The sequence below is a fragment of the Pipistrellus kuhlii genome, unplaced genomic scaffold (genome assembly GCF_014108245.1).
Source record: "Pipistrellus kuhlii isolate mPipKuh1 unplaced genomic scaffold, mPipKuh1.p scaffold_m20_p_1, whole genome shotgun sequence".
NCBI lineage: Eukaryota > Metazoa > Chordata > Mammalia > Chiroptera > Vespertilionidae > Pipistrellus > Pipistrellus kuhlii.
Window position 1 is genome coordinate 81,499,818 of NW_023425404.1, and position 21,270 is coordinate 81,521,087.

The following is a 21,270-nucleotide window of genomic DNA, read 5'->3' on the forward strand; positions in this document are numbered from 1 at the left end:
GAGTGGCACTAGATGCTGAAGGAGACAAGTCACAGGATAGCAAGTCAGGGAAATGTACTGTCATCCCAGTCTGGACCAGCATAGGCTCCTGGAAGCCTTTTCCAGGGGGTCTGGGAGGCCGGCTCTGACTCAGATCACTCCTGGCACAGGCAGTCCTTAGGAGTGTCCACACTGGACCTTCCCCCTACATTCTGAACAACACATGACAGTCTGACTCATACAACTCTACTAACCCTGGAGTGGATGGGAACAGATCCAAGCAAGATTTTTCTGGGATCTTAACCCTGTTAGAGTCAATGGAAACCCTGAGACTCCTATGTTCTAGGGACAAATGTCCATGGAGTGAGTTTGTCTAGCCTACAACCTCATGTCTTTCCTAAATTAGAGGGTGAACAACCTTTTTTTAAAAAAATGTATTTTTATTGATTTCAGAGAGGAAGGGAAGAGAGAAAGAAACATAAAGGAGGACAGAGAATCTTTGATCAGTGGTCCCCTGCACGCCACACACTGGGGATGGAGCCTGCAATCCAGGCATGTGCCCTGACAGGGATCGAACCTCGAGCTCCTGGTTTATATGTCAATGCTCAACCACTGAGCCATGCTGGCCAAGCAAGGTGAGTAACCTTTTAAAGTGTTGACTTTTCTTTAATATCAAATATTGATTAAATAATTTTCCTTTAAATTAGTATATATTAATTATACTTAAACTTAAAAGATAAGACACAACCAAAGGAGGACTAAATGGAAGTGGATGCTGGCATCAAACATCATATTTGCCTTGGGGTGGGGGGTCCATTTCTGGCTGCTTCCACCTGGCCTTGTGCCTTGAATCATTGCTTTGGCCTCAGTTTTCACAGGTGAAAAATTAGGGTTAGGCTAGCCCCTCTCCCCTCTAGGCCCAAATCCAATGGCATTCTGATGCGTGGCACTGGCTTCATCACCAATTGAAAGCTCCATCATGTTCCTTCCAGGAACCTCTGGTGAGCTCTGGGGTTCAATGTGACCGTTTGTCATCTCTAAAGGAATGTTCTGGCAGAAATGAGAGCAAGAGATACTCTCTGGACAGCCTGGAGGGATGGTATCTAGTTGGGAGTTATTTTTTTTAAACTGCTTGTGGCCAGCCCACGTTACCTGAAGCTGGACAGACTGAGCAGCTTCAGATATCAGAACCTGAAGAGTTAAATCTTTGGTGACATCCGAAAGACAAATACCAAAGGATGGGCTCACAGAATCACAAATTGGGGTGTTTGGGTTTAGCACAAACTCCAGGCATTCATTTCTAGGGAGCAAACTGGCCATTTGGCTTAGAGATCCGACCCTGGGGCCTGCCAGCACTCAACACCGAACAGCCTGCTCTGAAATGGGGCACGCTGTGTGGGAGAGAGGGGCTGAACAGCCCTGAGTCTTATTCCATTTCCCTGCAAATGGTCATCATGGCTCTTGTTATTGCCATGTCTAGTGCCACATTTGTGTTTTATGTCTCAAAGATAGTGTTTACTGATACTAAACAATGCTCAGCTGCTATGCAAACATCTGTGCTGCAGCTGCCACGGCCCCTCAGAGATTTTTGTAATAGTTGCAGGGTGATTTGCTAGCACGGTACATACAGTACTAAGAGCGCTGCGTTCTGCTAATCAAGAAGATTTGGGATAACTGGAAATGTGGGGGCTTTTCAGGTTGTTGTTGAGTGTGGTTCTGCGGGGTTGCTTGATATCAGCAAGAAGAATTCTATATAGATATGCCCTCTCAGTGTCCCCACAAAATAACCTAAGAATTATGCTAGAAAAGTGCCCAAGGCCACAGTAACTGGAATGTTCTAGAATCAAGTCTACTGGTAACAATTAAATTGCCAACGGTTGAGCCTATACTATACAACAAAAGCAGGCCTATTGTGTTAAAGAATTTTAAAAAACTACTCAGAGAGAAGGGATGCTGGGGGAAGAGGTTCGGATCCACCCTTCCTTAGCTTGTAAAGACATCACAGTGGTTCTTATGCTAAAAGCCCTGAGAGGTTCAGATAAGGAATAAATACCTTCCACATGCCTAATGTCCTTGGCTTTGGGGTCACTTTCCTGTTACATTGTCCTATTAGGCCTGTCAAGGCACACAAACTCAGCATTCTTTTTCTTCTGAAAACTTATTCTTTTTTGTCTGAAAAGTGGGTAGCACCTTGCCCAGAACACCCAGTTCTAGTGCTCCCAGCCCTTCCAGGTCTTGCCTTCACAAGTATGTATTGTGTGCCCACTGTGAGCCAAGTGCTGTTGGAGAAATAGTGTGGTAAGCACATCAGAGAAGGCAAGGCCTCTGGTTCAGTAAATGTTACACTGCAAACATCCGCACATAAATGCGAAGCAGAAGAAACATCCATAATGCAAACAGTGAGGAGGGCTATGCAAGACCGAGATCAGCTGCTGTGCAGAGTAAAGAGTGGGTGGGGGCTGCTTTAGGCAGAAGATCCAGGGAACTTGCTGACACTTGAACTGAGAACTGAATCGCCTGAAGAATCCTCCAAAGAAGAGGAGGCCGTGTTCTAGGCGGTCCTGAAGGCTCTGCGGATGGAAGCACAGTGGCTGGGGTAGAAATGTGTGGGGCGGGGGACAGGAGTTGGACAAGGTAGGAAGGGGCTTGCAGAATCAGAGCATAATGCTCCAAGTGCAAGGGAATGCCTGGTGCGTGCGGTGCCAAGGGGGTGCCCTGCCTGCTTCCCTTAGGAGAGAACCTGCTGGGAGGAGCGTGGTCAGCCCACTGACTGCTTCCAGCTGCAATGCCACCCAGATCCACCCAGCATTTGACTTGAGGCTACGCCCTGCTCGTGACTGGTTGTGATAGGGACCCTGGGGCTCCATGCTGGGAGGGCACAGGCTTTCTAAAACTCCACTGTGGTCCTTGGTCCTCAGCTCTTCTATCCAACTTCCCTCCTCCTTCCTTTCCCAGTGTCAGACCTGGCCCTGGTCTGGAGGATCTCCCTGACTCTTCCTGCCTCTCCACTCTGTCCTTCACCCGTCTCCCCTTGTGAGCCTTCTAACTCTGGCTCAGAGCACCTGGCAAGGCGGAGTGGGTTGAACAGCAGCGGTGGAGGATGGCCCGAGGAGTGATCAGTCAGAAGCTGCTGAGGAGCAAATCTGGGACAGAGAAGACTTGGCAGAGCTCTGTTTGAAGGCCTTTTGGGCATGGGGGGTGGGGGTGGGGAGGGCTCAGGGGAAGCGCTGCCTTCCCTATGAGACTGGCTTGGGTGTCGCAGTCGAGATTAACATCTCCATTTAGTGGGCATGTGGCCCAGGCTGGGCATGTGCTAAGCACCCTGCACAGTCATTACACCCTCCCTTCGTAGCTATTCCACTTGGAAAAGAAGGAGATGGATTCAGACAGGTGCGAGCTGTTTTACACCAGGGTTTCCTTGGGTATTTTATAGACAGCTGGGACCCCTCCTCCAAATCCCCTCTTGCCAGGAACTTCTGAACCATCTCTGAGGGTCTGCAGTCCAGCGCCCATGTTTTGTGCACAGGAGCCCACACAGTACGGAACTTCCAGAACCTTTGTGGACCTGTCTGAATGCTGGGAGGGGTCCCCTTTCAGGTGGCAGGCCTGGCATCCCCAGCTACAAACAGGAGCTGGAGGAGGAAGCATGTCCTGGCCACTAGGACCTGGGGTGGCAGTGACCTGCAGCCCCAACTCCTCCAACCTGGAGAGAAAGGAGACCCCCTTCCTCGCCCTGCTTCCCAGGCACTGGGGAGCCAGGGCCTCCTTCTGCGAAATAGATGTTCCTTCTCTTTTAGGGGCCATGGGGCACCCACTCTTCGTGGCCAGCCGAGGCCCACTGGCCAACAAAGCTGCTGGGGAAGCTCAGGGGCAGGAGCTGGAACGCGTCCTCTCGGGAAGAAAGCTGGCTTGTTCCAGGAGCACAAAGAACAGTGACTGGGCAGGGACAGGCTGCGCATGCTAATGGCCAGGTGCTGGGAAAGCGTGGGCCCTGTCCTGGGGGCGGGGGCGGGGGTGGGGTGGGGGAAGCAGAGGCGGGCTTCCTGCCCTGAGCCAGCCCTGGCTGGAATCTAGGCAAATGGTTGCTGTGCATTCCTCCCCTTTCAGGGAGGGCCCTGGACACGATGCCAACCCCCAGGTGGCCCAGCCCCCCTCCCCCACATCCATGCTGCGTCACCTGTGCCCATCACATGGAGTCCCAGGCGAGCATCTGTTGCAGGCAGCACACTGTCTAAACATCCGTGCAAACATGGACCAACAGGTCCTGCTAAAATGTGTTAACCATCTGCTTTTCCTTAGCTGTTTTTGAGCAAATTATGTTTATTACATTAATTTATTTTACTGTCAACAACACAGAATGACACAGTTGCTGCTAAACAACATCATTATATACCTCATTCTGGCATATTACCAGAAGGTTTTTTAAAAAAATAAATTCATCAGGAATAAATGCATATTGAAAGTTGAGTCCGGGCCATGGCTGGTGTGGCTCAGGTGGGCGGAGCGTTGTCCCAGGCACCAAGAGTTAGCAGTTCGACCCCCAGTCAGGGCACCTGGAGGAGACAACCAATCGATGTTTCTCACACGGATGTTTCTCTCTCTGCCTAAAAATCAATAATAAAAAATTATAGTTAAACAAGAGAGAGAGAAAGAAAATTGAGTTCGAGATGGCAAAGCAGGTCCAGACCTGCCTGGGTCACACCCTCCAGGACGGACTTCTCCGGGAGAGGCAGGGGTGTCCGGCCAAGGCTCGGCCAGGAACACGGAGCTTCTCAGAAGCCTTTGGAGTGGGGCATCTGATTTTCCCTCTTAAAACTTCCTCCCTTTCCTCAGCAAATGCTCCCCTTTTCCAGAGGGTCAAGCCACAGGGAGCAGACAGAGTCCGAAGCAGAGAGGTACCTCTTGAGAGCCCTGTGGTTCACTGGGGACCATCACCCTAAAACCCAACGGCCAGGCAGGGTTTGGAGTTTAGAGTAACTAAGTTTGTGACAACCCACTTTCCCCTGCCCCCAGATCAGTAAACCCCATAGGCCCAGGGAGAGAGGAGGAAAGAAGAGTGAGTGTGAGTGCGGGGTACGAGTGGGGGGGTACAGAGCGCCTCTCAGAACCTGCCACATGACTTGGTTCAGCACAGAGCGGGGCTGCTCACTGGGAGCTGAAGGACTTCAGAGGCACCGCGATGCCTCCAACAGTCCTCCACTGGGCAACGGGCAGCAGGAGGCGCTGCAGTTTCCTGGGAGGAAAACAGCCTCAGACAGAGGCCAGAGCCACCGCTGCACGGAGGCACAGGGCTCCTTTCATTCGGCTCCCAGGCCCCAGTGAGGTTCAGTCTGCACAGACCCACCATAACAGCGGAGCCAGGCTTCCCTGCGCAACGGGAGGGGCTTCGCCTGCTGGACCTTCGGAAGCTGAGAAAATCCCCAGGTGGAATTTTTACAGCACAAATGACCCACCTGGTGGAGAGATTTGGTAGCCAGGTGCCTTCTGGGTGTCCTTGCAAATATTGAGTTTCAGAGAATGGGTCACGTTACACAGTTTAATATTGGGAGACGGAAAGGGCTGCAGCACTCAGCCTCTGTCCCCCATTTATCCTGCAGCCGCCAGTAGGCAGCCGTAAAAATGCAGGGCTCATGTTCACAGGCGGCTGGGAGTGTTATGGGCTGGGGTAAAGGAGCACAAGATGGGCATGGTGAGGCTGTCAGAGTCTCAGTTAAATGGGTCTCACCTGGCCCTAGCTGGGTGGCTCAGTTGGTTGGAGCATCATCTGTGAAGACACAAAAGTGGTGGATTTGATTCCTGGTCAGGGCACATACCTAGGTTTTGGGCACATACAGAAGGCAGCCTATTTCTCTCACATTGATTCCTCCCTCCCTCCCTCGCTTCCTCTCTCTAGAATCAGTAAAAAGCAAATCCTTGGGTGAAGATTAAATCCAGGAATCAATAAACGGGCCTCAGCTGTCAGGGATACCTGGGTCCTGAGAGCACAAAGCGGACTTGGTGTCCTTTGAGGGCCCCTGCCCTCCACTGAAATGGGCACAGGACTGTCCGATCCTGCCTCCCGGAGCCACCTCACCACCTCCTGCTCCCAGCACAGGATGGCCTCCGCCACTGAAGTATGGCCTCTGCAGTGCTGGCTCCTGCCCCTCCTGCCCCTCAGGGTGCCCCTAAGAACCCCGTTACCCCTAGGGAAAAGATGATAAACTGGTTCATCCTAAAATAGGTGCCTAAATTTTAATCTCTTAAAGACATTTACCATTTAATTGGGGCTCAGCCTTAAAGAAATTGGCCTATTAGAGTGGAATAGCAGATGGCAGGAAAGGAGACTTTGGTCCTCTGTGCCTTCCTTTTAGTTTATTCGGGGCAAGAAGAAAGAAGGGAGGGACCATTTCAACCCCGGGTGAGGGGTCTCAGCCCTGATTTGCTTGTGAGTACCCTGGCTCTTTAAGCCAGTCTGCAGGGACCACAGGGACTATTCAGGCTCCTGGAAAAGGGAGAGGGAGAAATGTTTGGAGAGGGGTCTGGCCACGAGGTGGCGCTATTGCCCAGGGTGGTCAGTTGCCCTGGGTTCCTGGGTGGAGGGTGAGAAGCTGCAGGAACCACAGAGGGAAGGAGAGAGGGTAACTAGAGAGCGCTGTCTTTGTGGGAGGTTCTAGTCGGGAGTTCCTAACTCAGTGCTGACCGAGGGCGGAGCTTACAGAACAAATCGTAAATTCTTCTTCCACGTCCTTCTCCATCTCTGTTATAAAGCCTTGAGATTCTCTGGATTGCTGGGGTGATGGGTTGGGGGTGGATGAGAAGAGACCTACTTGTGGTCCTTGTTCATGGGGCAGAGGGAAGACAATGCTGCGGGCAGGTTTAAGCAGTGTTCCTAGCGGGTTATTGGGCGGTAAGGGCTGTGGGGGGTGTGAGTGTGTGTGTGTGTGTGTGTGTGTGTGTGTGTGTGTGTGTTTTCCCCCGGAAGGGTGGGAACCGAGCTTGGCAGGCGGCCAGAGCCGCGCCGGGTCCAGGCTGGGCTCCCAGCTGCTCCGAGGCCAGTCCCGGGGGCCCCTCGCCCATCCCCCGGGCTCACGCTTAAGCTCCGGGAAAAGCAAAAGCGCCTCTTCCTGCTGAGCTTTCCTCACGTAGAGTGATTACCACGTGTCAGAAATAAACTGCTGCTTTCTGCGTGTAGTCACAGGCCACTTCGGAAAACAGTGACTCTGGATGAAAAAGGAAAAGGACTTCAAAACAAAATGCGGCAAGTTCGCTTGCTCACGCGCTCCCACCCCTCTTTTGGTGGGGGTGGGGGACCTCAAAAACAAACACAAAAAGTCAGCCGGTATCTCCTCACCACTGCAGCTGACTTCCTGTGTAAACGAAAACCATGTGATATTCCATAAACGCTTCCAGCTCTGAAAGACAGGAAATGAAAACCATCAAGGAAAAGGAAAGCTGCAGAATGAATTCCCAGAGCCGATAGCATTACCGCGACGCTGCACAGGGACCGGGCAGGGCCGCCTGCGAGGCCCGTGGGTCACCGGGCGCTGCAGCCCCGCGCGCTGCGGAGGGAGAAGCCCGGCGGCGGCGGTCACACCGGCGCGGCGCCCAGCTGCCTGCTTTCTGCTGGAGGCCCAGCCCAGAAAGTGGTCTTTTCTTCCCGCACTCCTCCGGTGGTCAGGTTACGACCGCGCAACCTCTTTGGAGCGCGGGGCATCCATATGCATGAGGCTAATTACCTCTGAAAGGCCCGGCGGCTGGGCCTCCCCGCGGCGCGGGTGGGTGCGGAGGGGGCGCTGGACCCTCGGGGCCTGGGCAGCTGCTCCATCACTGCCCCGGTGCGCACGTGCGCGCCCCGCAGGCGCCTCAGGGCGGGGACCAGGGGACGAGCAGGCGAGGGGAATTAGCTCTGCCTGGGACAGTGTCCTAAGCTGCAGTGAGAAAGGGACGCTCACTCTAAGGGGGGTTTTAGGTTTGGGGTTGTACTTGGCCTTGCAGCTGAGAGGATGAGACTGGGTTCCAGCGTCAGCTTGGGCTGCCTCTGGGAGCTGGGAACTCAGCCCACTCTCTGGAGCCCGCACTGCTCTGCTGGGAGAGGAGGCTGTTGGGCTGGAGAGAAAGGCCATGTACTTTCCACTTACTGGTACAAGGAAGGCCCGGGAGGACTAGGAGGCCTCTCTAGTTTCCCTAGTTTCTGAGTACCTTTCCGTTTCCCAGTTCATGACAAGCCAGGAGGTGCCAAGTGTCCATGAGGCGACAATCTGTGTGGTAACATTTTCTACCTCTTTCTGAATTAGTGAAGGCCCTTCCATGTTAGACTTTAGAAATGAACTGGAAGGAGCTTCAGCAAACTAGAGAAAATTTATTATTTGTGATACCACAGCCTGGGATGCAGCTAGGCCCAGAAACTTCCTTTCTAACCCACTCACCTTTCCTTCTCTATTTCTGCTATTTTATTTTCATTAGCTGACTGGCTTCCTCTAGGCCTGTTTGGTTGTCTACATGGCATAGAAGGCGGCCCCATCCACCATTTATCAGTTTATAGCTGCTTTATTCAATAGATGGGCTCAAAGAAGCAGCCCAGCCTGAAACTGCCAGATTTCAGGCACAAAATAGGCATTGGCCCAATTTTGATCACCTTTAGTCTCCGGTCCAATCAACTGTGAGGGGAATCAGTCACATGATACAAGCATGGCTGCCATGGGCCAACCCCTGTGGGTGGGGAGATTCCAGGGTGAGCAGGGGAGAGATGCCAGAAGGTCTACTGCACTGACTAAAGCCTGATTTCAATTAGCTGCAAGGTAATTTCCTCAGAGATGGTTCTCTGGGCTCCTGACTCAGAGCTGGCTTTCTCTTACCACAAAGAGGAGGGGCAGAACTCCCTGGGTGGAGTTCGGGAGTTCAGGAGCACCTGACTTTCCTCAGCTTCCATCAGGGAGTCTGGAGTGAGGCCACTGGCTCTGCTGTGACAAGAGAGGAGGAGAAGCAGACTCTCCCCTGGAGAGAATCCTGTGGCCGGTCCTGAGGAAGGGTGAGATTGCTGGATGGGGTGCTGGCTGCATCCCTTACTCCTGCATTAGAGGAGAGGTCCATATCATGGCAGTAGGGAGAGAGAAAGTCCAAATATGAGATGAATTTACTCCCCAAAAGAAGCCATAGGCATGAGTCTACAGGACAGGATATTGTGGACATCACTCATTCATAGCATCACTAGGAGTTGGAGCCCACTCAATGGGGCAGGTATTACACAGAAAGTCAAGCCCAATGCCTCTTATTCTGAGGGACCCAGAGGCTGCCTGCAGAGGTGACAACCTAATCAACAAATCAGACCTCTTGATGGCAGATGAAGTAGAGAAGTGAAACACTCAGAGCTCTTAGTCATAAAAAATAAGATCTACTTTGGCTAGTTCAGTAGAAAACTGATTTATTCAGTGTATTAGTCAGGATGGGCTAACCCTACAACAACCCCCAACTCAAAGTGGGTTAAAACAATAAGACGCCTATTTCCCTTTTATAGCACAGACCAGTTGGAGATTCAAGGACCCAGATTCCTTTCTACTAGTGGACTCCCATCTTCTAGGATTCTTGATGTCTTCTACTGGATTCTGCTGGGAGATGAGACTGCCCCAGAGGTTTTAGGGACCAGGAACAGAAGCTTGTCATGTCTGCTTACACACCATTAGACAGAATGCAGTCCAGTGATCACACCAAGTGAAAGGAGAAGGAGGAAAAGCAGTCTTGTTCCGTGTGTCCAAGGACAAAGAGAAAATGGGCCAAGTGAGCATCTAGCCGTTCTCTTAGGTGATAGTAGATGATATTAGAACACTAAGTCACAGGCAAGTGGGTGTGAGAATTGAGGTTTACTTTCCAGGAGCACTCCCAGGCTCTAGCAACAGACTTCATGAGTAGACTGCAGTGTTCTTTCTACTCAGAAGCACTAAATGCAAGAAACCTGCTTGATTGCCACCTCTGCTAGAACCAATGAAATGTGCGGTCCCAGGCTTGTCCTTGCAACATCTGTGAAATAGCTGCCACTACTGAAGGCCAGATGTCTCTGCCACCAAAACACTTTTAAAAAAGTCTGGAGGCACCAGGCAGAACTCCCTTTCTCTCTTATTTCCTCCTTCTCCCCCTTTACCCTTCAGTTATATAATACTTCCAAACTCAAGTCTTGAATAGGAGCCTTTAAAGTAAGCATGTCAAACTCAAAGGCTAACACAACCCAAATAAACAAGGTTTAAATTTGTGTGGGCAGAAAAAAAAAAAAAAAAACGCACAAAAGCTTCAATTTTCATAGAAACGTAGGTTTATTTCGATAGAGACATGCTGAATACAAAAGGCTGAAATAAGTAATTGTTAACATAAAATAAGAGAATATTTTAATAAAAATTATTATCTTTTCTTAAAGACTAACTTAACAGACACTGAATAACTGCACAAATTAATAAGCATAAAGCAAATAAACCTATTTTTCTTGTTCTCCGAAAGTGAAATATTTCCTATTGCACACACCAAACAAGACAGTACAAGACTGATGATGTGGCAATTGGTTACTAAAATATTTGCTGCTAGTATTAGTGGAGAGAAATGGTGTGTGTATGCATAAGGCGTGTAAGGGAAATGAATGCAACATGATTATAGTAATCAGTCATTAGCAAATGTTGTAGTTCGTTATTAATAATTAGAAGCCCGGTGCACAAATTTGGGCATGGGTGGGATCTGTCCAGCCCACCCAATGGGAGCCCATCGGGCCAGGCTGGTGAGGGAGAGGGGCTGAAGGTGGTTAGCTAACTGGCTCTGCCCCAGATCGAGATGGGGGGTGTCGATTGGGGCTCAGATCAGGTTGGTTGGTTGCCACAGTGTGCATCATAGCCAACAGTCATTCTGGTTGTTCCACCGTTCCAGTTGCTGGACTTTTATATATATAGATTATGTATAACAAAATATTGTAAAACTTAAGTTACAAAATGTTTATTAAAACATTTCTTACACATCATTATATTGGGCCACATGCAGCCCATAAATTGTGAGTTTGCTATGCTTGCTTTAAAGGATCAAGACTTCATCCTTCCTGCAAGGAAGGTTGGGAATTTGATTCTGATTTTCGTTCTGGGAAGGCAATCCCCATATTGTGAGTTTTTCCTGTAATGAGGAGATAGTCATAATGAGACAAGTATCCACCATTGTGGGGAGAAGGGATGGAGGCCCTCTGGCAATTGCAGCTCTGGCTGGCCTAGATAAAATGGTATTAAGGAGGAATTATAAATTATTTCTAAGCAGTTCCAAAAGCCAAAAGGCCAAATGGCATAAACTTTAAGTTCTTGGATTTGGGAGGACCATTAGAGGTTATCTATCTAGTTTCAACTCAACACAGAGATTCACCAAAACCATCCAGTGATCAGTCACCACCACTGAAATATTCAGTGCTACCTTACAAGGCAGACTTTTGGGTCACTTTTGTTCTGAGAAGGTTCTATAGTGAAGCAGAAGTCTGACTTTTTAGACCTCCCACCACTGTCTTCAATTCTACCCTGGGAAGCCACATGGAAGGAACAGAAGACAATTTTTATGTTTTACTTTCCACTCTTCCCCATTTGTTGACCTGCTTCAGAGAGACCTGTGGGCAGAAGGTCAGAATACCAACTTCCCAGGGGGCATGCTGTGAATTTCACTACTCCTTAAAATTACCTCAGTGAGATGCATTAACATTCCATTTTGTCTGATGGGAAATTAAGGTGCTGAGAAATCAGGCTAAAAAAGAAATTTGGAAATACCGAGTCCAGACCAAGATTTGAAACCAATGTCCCAAGTTCTGTAGACACCCCTCATACCAGGTCCCATCCTCTTTAGATCCGTCCCAGGGCCTCCATCTGTGTGCTGGCTGAGTCCCTGGGCTTGCATAGGTTAAGTCCTGAGAAGTCTGGCCAGGAGACACTCTGATGGCCCCACTGTGGGGGCTATCACATAGACACCTTTCAACAGTAAAACATGCTGCTATGGGACGTAGAAATAAGTCCTCCAGCAAGAGCCTCTACAACATTAACCCGAATGTGTGAGTATGGTGACTTATAAAAGTTAAAAATAAAAAGGCTAGTTTACCCTGAATTTTTCTTTTAGGAAAAATAAAAAAAATCTTGTCTTTCTGAGACCTCCATCTACCCCCTCTGCTGCATTCAGCCTAAAGAGTCCCCATGAGAAAGGAAGGGCATAGTTATTGGGAAAAACACCAGCAGTTGTGCGAGCTGCTCTGAAAGTGACGGTGTAAAATAGATATAAGTCTCAGGCCAGTTCAAATGTGGGTATTTCACAGGATACCTCAACCCTGGACTCAAATCATGGTTCATTTAAAAAGTCCTGGCCCTGCCAGCATGGCTATGAACCAGGAGGTCAAGTTTCGATTCCTGGTCAGGGCACATGGCTGAGTTGCTGGTTTGATCCCCAGTGTGGGGCATGCAGGTGGAAGCCAATCAATGACTCTCATCATTGATGTTTCTATCTCTCTCTCCTTCTCCCTTCCTCTCTTGGATCAATAATAATATATATATATTTAAAAGTCCTGAATCTTTTGCTGTATTTATCTTCATCCATTCTTTTCATGATTACAAAGGAAACAAATGCTTACTAGAAAATAGATGCAACAATAAAGAAAAAATAAAAATGGCCATGAGTAACCACTGCTAACAATTTAGTGCCTTTATCTGGGTTGTGACACATATATTTATGGATGATAATGTTAACATCGTGTGATAGACAGTTTGTAGATATTTTGGTCATTTAATATTGTATTCATGAACATTTTGCCATATGGATTTGTTAAGAATACAGCTTTAAGGCTGTCACATTCCTTCTTTCACACAGGAAGCTGTGTGTGCAGGCACCGTTGCAGGCTTTGGGTGTACAAAAGTAAAGAAGAAAGGCAGCATGCAGCTTGTGTGGGGCTCCTCACCTGGTGGAAGAGGCGGAAGTGGGAACCAGATTACAAAAGTGCGATGGAAAAGGGCAGGGCATCACGCCAGCGTGGGACAGAGGGACCCTACCAGGTCGGTCAGTGGGGGGCAGGGGCTGGGAGGCTTCGCTGAGGGAGTCCTGCTCAGGGCCCTGACTGGATGCTGCAGAGAGTGGTCAGATTCCTGAGGCAGGTGGAAAGGACAGACTTGGCTGTTAACTGGATGTCAGGGAGGAACAAAGGATGTCCTCAAGGTTTTTTGCTTGAGTGGCCTGGTCTAGAAGCTTTAGGTTGTTTCCATTTTTTCTTTCTGTTGCTATTAATACTGCTGCAGTGAACATGCTTAAATACAAATCTGTGACTGCCTCTCTGCATATCCTCAGAATAAAGGGGTTACGGGAGGTATGGGATGACAGTTTTTAAGGATTTGGATATATCTTATTAAGTGTCCCTCAGAGAGGCCTGGCCACCAATGACGAGGAGAGCACTTGTTCTGTAGCCCCCTCAACAGTAGCAGTACTGGGAACGATAATAATAACACTGGGCCGTGTATTAATTCTCTGAGTAGCAAGCACTATTCTAAGAATTTTACATATTTTTACTTATTAAGTTCACACAGCCAACATTCTGAAGTAGGTGCTGTTGTCCCATATCACAGAGGAGCTGGAGGGGACACAGAAGCTAACAAACTTGCCCACTGTCACCTTGCAAATCATCAGTAGAGCTAACATTTAACGCAGGAAGTTTGACTCCAGGGTCCATACTTTCATCACACAGAGTAGTATTTTGCTTAATGTGGTCAGTTTCATATTTTCTTCAAGCTGTACTTCCTTAAACACTAGTAAATCTGAATATTTAATTTTTTTCCTTTTCTATCATATTTTTGGATATGCATTTTTATATATTTGTGGTGAGGTGTGTAGAATGCTTGGTGTTGTGTGTCATGTGGGCTGTATGTGTATGTGTGTGTGCCGATTGTAGTGTACAGGTGTGCATGTGTGGGAGTGGGGTGTATGTATACTTGTGTATATTGTTCATTTATATCCACAAAGTCATGTGGATCTGGAGTCATGTAGATCAGTGGAAACTTGAGCAAATTATGTTTCTGAGGTGCTTTCTTCTTCTTCCGTAAAGTGGAAATGTCCTTTCCTTTCTGGAAGACTGGGGGAGAGGAGAGAAGACCTGCCAGAGTCCTGTGCACAGTGGGCTGCTGTTGTCAGGGCAGCAGTGGCCATGGGGTCCTGCTTCATGGTTGTGTCTCCAAGAATCTGCTTGGATCACACCTGGTGTCTGTCTGACTGTGAGGTTTCCTGTCACACAATGAGACTTGAGGGGAGGCCTGAGACCTGGCTGAGGGGACCCTTCGCTTTGCCTGGCCCCTCTTTATGGGTCAGAAAGCACAGATGGGCTCACTTGCAGTTAAGGGCTTGGGGAAGCCCCTCACCAAGCCCCCTCTCTCAGCCCCACTGACCAACTGTCACTGTGGGCCTTGCCGGGGCCCTTGTCCTTGGCACCTTCCTTCCTTTTACTACATTCAGATGTTGGGGAGCACTTGCAGGTGAGGGGCTTCCCACATGTTGAAGGCTTTGCAATACAAGCAAACACAGTAGGGGATAGAAATAGTGAACAGGGCCACACAGGACAAGAGCCACATCTCAGAAGGCATGGTGGTCCAGGGAGCCCCACCAGGGGATCTGCTGGAATGCCCCTTCCTAAGCAGTGACCTTCAGATGGCATCCTGGCCACACAGCGAGGGGCCCGAGGACTCATGGGCACCGACCTGCCTGGATCGGGTTCCTGCCAGCAGGGGACCTTCACTTCTCCCTCAGCTGGAGGGGTGGGAGCGAAACCTGGCCTGAGCATGAAGTACAGTTGTAAATAGAGTGAATCTTTTTATTTTACCAGAACCAGATGTATAAAAATACCAGGAAAAAAAGGAAGCCAAAGGTTAAGAAAACAGACTACTGCCATCAGGAGCAATGACGTTTTATTGCCATGCTTGTCAATGGAGTGGTTTACAAGTGAGAGCTCAGTGCCAGACACACTGTGCAGGACAGGAGAGCAGAGGCACCTCCTGCCTGGGCTGGAGGGTGCAGGGCAGGCACCCCATGTGGTGCAGCGCACAGCCAGGGCCTCCCCTGGAAATTCCCCTGGGTCCCTGGGTCCCTCATTGGTGACCATCCATGAAGTTTGGAAGTTTATCTGTGTCTTGACTTCTCCAACATCCACCCTGTCACATCTATGACCAAAGTCCTATCATTGTCCAGGTCGTCAGATAGTGATTTCAATATTGCATTCCCTGATAGCTATGTTGAGTTGCCACATCTGCTGGATGACAATCCTATGCGTATCTAATTGAACCATGTTGAGACCTGGCTTCACATGGAGTGTGTAAACAATTCAGACATAATCACAACATCACCTTCTCCTCTGCTCAAAAGCCTCCAGTGCTTCCCATTCCCTATCTTCCTCCTTCCCCATTCCATTCTCCCTTCCTTTCTCCCTCCCTCCAAAGAGGCCCCCTAGGACCCTCCATGCTCCATGGTGGCTCCTCCTACCCCATCCCCACCATCCTGCCATTTCCCACCAGACAGGCCAGCTCCACTGGAGGCCTTTACTCCTGCCTGGATACTCTGTCTCTAGGTGGCCACAGATCTGTCATCCTTCAAGTCTGCTCAGATGTCATCTGTTTCAAGCAACGAGCCCCGCATCCCCTACCCTCTTCCCACCTTGATATTTATTCAGAGCACTTCTCACCTTCTAGAGCACATGTGTCAAACACAAGGCCCGCGGGCCAAATCCGTCCCGCCAGGCCTTGCAATGTGGCCCGCACCACGCTGTCATCACTGCACTCCGCTGCGTTTCCATCACAATGACAGTTTATGACTGTTCAGTAAACCATTCGGCCCGCGATTTAGGCTGGATTTTAGATTTTGGCCCCTTCTCTGATTGAGTTCGACACCCCTATTCTAGAGTCATGTTTAATTTACTTATGTTATCCATGGTCCTCATTCCCATATATATTGTAAGCTGTCTGAGAGGTGTGTTTCTTTAATTATACTTTGTTCCATGCTGTAATCCCAGTGCCCAGAATAATGCTTACTTGTTTAATGATGAATGAATGAATGAATGAATGAATGAATAACATGTGGGTTTTCTGTGCAGGGCATTTCAAATAACAGGTTGAGTACCCCCACACACACCCTACCTCCCTAGCTATCTAGGTGTGCTTAGGGGATACAATTCTTGCAATCTCAGTATAATCTGAGCTGAACCAAATTATATGTGCTGCTGAAGCGAGCACTGAGCTGAACCAAATTAAAAAGGCAGATAGACGTTATAGAAAAGAAATGCTAATGATATTCCCCAATCAATCACATTATGTTGTCTGTAATTACCTATTATTCCTCCATCAACATGGGCGGTTGGATGGAACATCCCCTCATGCATCATTTCACATCCTCTTAACCCCCATCTGTGCTGTAGCCAGTGACCAGTGCCATAGAGGCACCCTGGCTCTGCTGGGTGCAGCCCAACAGCACCTTGCCCCAGGCTCCTGCAGTGACCTAGCTCTTGATTCTAGGCATTTCTTATGTATTCGGGGGATTTCCTGGCACTCACATGTGCAACTTGAAACTGTGGGGATGTAATGCCTGTGGATTCATCTTCAACCAATGGGGGGCAAGAATTGACAGGTAGAGGTTTCTGCCTTTTGTCTCCCCAGCAGCAAGTTCTGAGACAGCACCATAAATTCCTCAGAGGTCTTTCAGAAAAGAGTATCAGTTGCCTATGGTGGTGGCCATGTGATGATAATATCTGATGTGCAATCCTATCTAATAAAGAGAGAATATGCAAATTGACTCTCACACAGTCACAAAGATGGCAGCGCCCACAGAGGATGCAGGGTTTCCATAACACAAGATGGCTGCACCCACAGTGGAGACCCTGTTCTTCTAATGAGCCTTAAGGAGCAGGGACCTAAGGCCACAGGGCTTGATGGGGATCCTCAGGCTGTAACCCCTACCCTGGAGCCAGGCTGGGGGACCTCAGGCTGCGCTCCTCACCAGGGCTCTGAGCCGGGGGACTTGAAGCCACGCCCCCAGCCTGGCAGAGCTTGACAGGGGACCTCATGGTGTGTCCCCTGACCCAGCACTGGGGCAGGGAATCTCAGGCTGTGCCCTTGCACCCAGCGGGGCTTGACAGGGAACCTCAGGCCATGCTGCCCTCCCTGGTGCCAGACCAAGGGACCTCAGGCCATGCCTCCACCCCGACACCAGGCTGTGGGGCCTGAGGCTGTGGGCCCTTTCGGTGCTGGGCCAGGGACCTGAGGCTGTACCCCCTGCCTGGCGGGGCTTGTCAGGAATGGGACCAGCCAGGTCTGGATCTTGCCCAATGGGGGTTGGACCAGTTGGGTCTGGGTCTCATGTGATTTTGAGGTGCTGCAGGTGGGCGGGGACTTGACTCTGGGTCCTGCAGAGCTCCCCAGACTCTGACAGGAGGAACATTTTCATATGTATTTTACGAATTTTCTTTCATCTCTGACACTTCTATTATAGAGAAAGAGGAAATAGCAATATTAAAATATTTTCTCTAATGAATCCCCTTTTATTATGCACTAATTTCATGCACTGGGCCATAGTAGTGTTATAATCATTCAGGTTGTTACCTGTGATGGATTGAGTGTTGCAGGCGGAGGTGAAGTATGGGGGGCGGTGGCTATGGCATCTGTTCAGTATGGAGACAATGGTGATTGTGAAGACTGGAGTAGGCCAGGACTGATAGGCTGAGGAGTGCCAATTGTCAACTTAAGATACACTGTGAAAGCAAAGGGCCTCAGTGGCAGCATCTCAGGAAACAAGTTATCGCCTTTAGTCCACAGGCCAAGCTGTGCTGATAATTAGATCTACGATCTAATCAGATTGAGAGAACCACAAATGATACTTAATACACAACTTTGACATGTCTCCCATGTCAAATTCAGAGCACTGATGAAAAATATAGGAACCTGAGGTCTGAAATGGGGACATTTGGGTAGAGAAGTCCCAAAGTCTTGAGTCTTGATTTTTCTGAATGTCCTGTACTCCCATTTACTAGAGGAGACAGCCTCTCCTTGACCGCAGACCCTGCAAGGGCCTCACCTGAAGCAAGAAGCTTGCAAAATGACACTTGTGTCTCCTTTTCAAGATTAACCCCACCACATGTGATGGTTAATTTTGTGTCAACTTGACTGAACATGGAACTCCTAGCTAGCTGGTTAAATGTTATTCTTGCTTATAGACTGCTCTCTGACTTCAGATCAACATATAAATTGGCAAACTGAGTATAGCAGATGGCCCTCACCAATGGTGATGGGCACCCTCCAGCCCACCAAGGCCCTGAATAGAATAAAAAGGCAGAAAAAGTTCAAATTCACATTCTGTTTGACGGTTGAGTCAGGCCATTGATCTCTTCCAGCCCTCAGCATCCTCTGGTCCTTTGGGAAGATATAATAATTAGGGTTAGGTCTCAGCCTCGCCCAAGTGGGGGGTGCAGTCCATGCTTCTAGAGCAGGTGGCCTATCCTAAAGAAATTCAGAACCCGGCAGGCACTGGGGAACAGGTGTGGTAGGACCTCTTGGCAGCACTGGACTGGGAGTGGAAAATCAGTGGCTTAAAAAGGGGAGAATTTATTGACTTGGGATATCACTCATGACTTGGGGTTCAATTCCTGGCGAAGACACCTGGAGCTAGTCATTTTTCATAGTGCCAGCAAGGCTTCCTGAATTAGGGTGCAGTGGCAGACTTTAGTAAGTGCCGGGAAGATGCTGCATAGGTCTTGCACACGAATGCAGAAGACCATGGGCGGCTCAGCGATGTTGACCAACTAGCTGTCACGGTGAAGTATGCAGTGCAGGGGAAGGGGCACTAAAATCCAAAGACACTAACAGAGTCTTGCTTATCGGCTGCCCTCAGTCTTCAGATCCTGAGTACAGGGTTATGGTAAGATCTACACAGGCCCGGGAGCTGCCTGTCCTGACTCACTTATTAAACAGGATATATCAAACCTGAATTTTGCAAGCTACCACTGGTTTTTCAAACATGAAATGTGTGATGTGTATGTCTTCTTCCATCATTTCAGTGAAAGCAAAGGAAAGTGCATGGCACCCTGGCGAATGGAACCAAAATATTATCACAAAATGCAATAATACTAGAAGGTGACAAGTGCTAAATGAATCAACACAGTGTGGTCAGAGCCCATACTCACTCACTTAGAGATGTGGGAAATGTGGAGCCAGATGGGGGAGCTGCATCAGCCAGAGAGAGGCCTTGCCCACCCCACATAGTTCATGGCTCCTGATATCTTACAGAATTAGCTAAAGAAGAGCTTTTTTAGAGACAAGCTGAACTATTTGTACCCATTTTCTTATTTAAAATTTTGCAATTTCTTCCCTCACCTCCCTGGTGAACATGAGTGTACATCTCCGGAGGCCTGACAGGTCCTGTGAGCATTAGGCAGGGGCGGGGGGTGATTCAGAGGGCACTATGGGGACTGTGGGGCCCTGTGGCAGCAGCACAGGCTGGAGGGAGGCACACTGGAGGCATCTTCCCCTTCCTTGCTCTCAGTAGGCTGTGTCCTCAAGGCAGCTGTAAACCAGTGAGCATCGCTCTGACCACACAGAACCTTCCCTCCACTTCCCTCTTCCTTCAGCCCAACCTCCCAAGGCAAATCCCAAGCCCCATCCACAACCTGAGATGGGTTGGAAGTGAGTGCTGTTAATGTAATATATCGTTGGAGACGGATGCTGAATGTGCTGACTGAACAGATGCTAATAACTCAGAGGGAAAAATCCATATTGAAAATTACCTTACTTATATGAACTATTTATTCCATGAGAACCACAGCATGTTCATCATTTTTATTCCCCTTGAAGCAGCACGAAATGGCACACAGATGAATTAGGGAATTTCTCCTCCTACCTGTAAAAGGAGGGTAGCAGAAAATATGTATACACTAAAATCCTGTGAAAATAATTGATCCAGGTGGTGGCTATGTTCCTTATGTCTGAATACTTCCCACATTTGGTAACATTAAGTGGTGATCCCCTCCCTGAGACAGAAGAAGACAGTCATCTGGGCAGCATGTTCTCTCAGGACATTTAGGCCTCTGCTGGGAGCCGGGGGAGAATGAGAAGCCCAGAACAGAGGGCTTACTGCCCACGGGGACAATTGGCAATAAAGTACAAACTGAATGTCCTTAGAAATTCAGATGACAGGGCAATTACTATTAGAAACACGGAGAAGAGGAGATGCACAACTTGCCTGCCTATTTTGTGTCTGAGGCTGCACCCATTATGGTTGAATAAGGCACATGTTATCCCATTTTGCAGCTATGGTTCCAAAACCCAGGGAAGTTTACTAACTGACTGGGGATCACACAGCTGAAAATGGCAGACCCAAATCTAAGCCCTCTGACCCCAAATCTGCCACCTGTCCACTACACTCTGGGAGAGGGGGAGGATTATTTTAAGATGAACACACAACATAAAGAAAGGTGGGAGATAAGCAGACTACTGACTGCCATGGAGGGCCTTCCTAATGACAGAGATCCTGGTCCCGGGAAAAGGCCAGCACCCAAGGTAGACACACATTGGTTACATCTTACTGTCACTCTATTTCTTTGCCCTTTTGAAGGGGGCAGGGCAGACAGAAGCATGAGGAGTCACTTGGCACTGGGGATTTGCAGGAAGGCTAAAGAAAAATCTGAAGTCCATAAAAACATATTTTTCTGAACCTAGGGATACTCTGGAGTGTTCATCTGAGGCCATGATAGATGTGTCCTTGTTTAAAATTCAAAACTCACAACCATGTCCTATCCATCTTACATTTAAAAAAAGGTTTTCATTAGAGCCTAAACATTAAAAGGTCTTCATTAAAATTTCAATTAAGCTGGAAAATTATATTTTTCTGAGGGTTATAGACTGTGTTATTAATAATAGAACAACCACTTTTAACCCCATGGCATTTTGACCCACTGCCTTAGATAGCCTGGTAAAATCATATTGCCTATTCTTTTGATCGTGTTGTTATTTTACATCAGATGGTAATGATTTCAATTTAAATGCTTCTCTATTTCTTAAATGTGGAAAGAACTTAAAAAAATTAGTAGGGTAATTTGCAACAAGGCCCACTTTGGTTTTTCCCATACAGACATTTCAACTCACCTGTCTCAAGGACAGAGGTCTGCCCCATCGTGGGGTTGACTATCCTATAATATCCCCCCGAGAAGCGCCAGCCACCAAGCTAAGAGCTCAGAGGCAAGAGGAGGAAGGCACACTCTCGTGAGGCTGAGCCTCCAGGAGGGACTTAGGAAGGGCCTGTGGATGGCTGGGG

At 48.8% G+C, this 21,270-nt stretch overlaps 2 long non-coding RNA genes across 2 annotated transcripts in view; one reads left to right on the forward strand and one right to left on the reverse strand.

Annotated features, from left to right (window-relative positions):
- Positions 1-455: 455 nt before the first annotated feature.
- Positions 456-21,270, forward strand: part of LOC123652898 — a 34,772-nt gene continuing 13,957 nt past the window's right edge. The window contains exons 1-2 of the long non-coding RNA XR_006742456.1: positions 456-614; positions 12,814-12,995. This is a non-coding gene — a long non-coding RNA (uncharacterized LOC123652898). The remainder of the gene's footprint in view (positions 615-12,813; positions 12,996-21,270) is intronic.
- On the reverse strand, positions 6,925-7,779 carry LOC118705411. Its single transcript, XR_004983686.2, has 2 exons — positions 7,310-7,779; positions 6,925-7,176 (listed from the first exon to the last, which is right to left on the reverse strand). It is a non-coding gene; the product is annotated as an uncharacterized LOC118705411 (long non-coding RNA).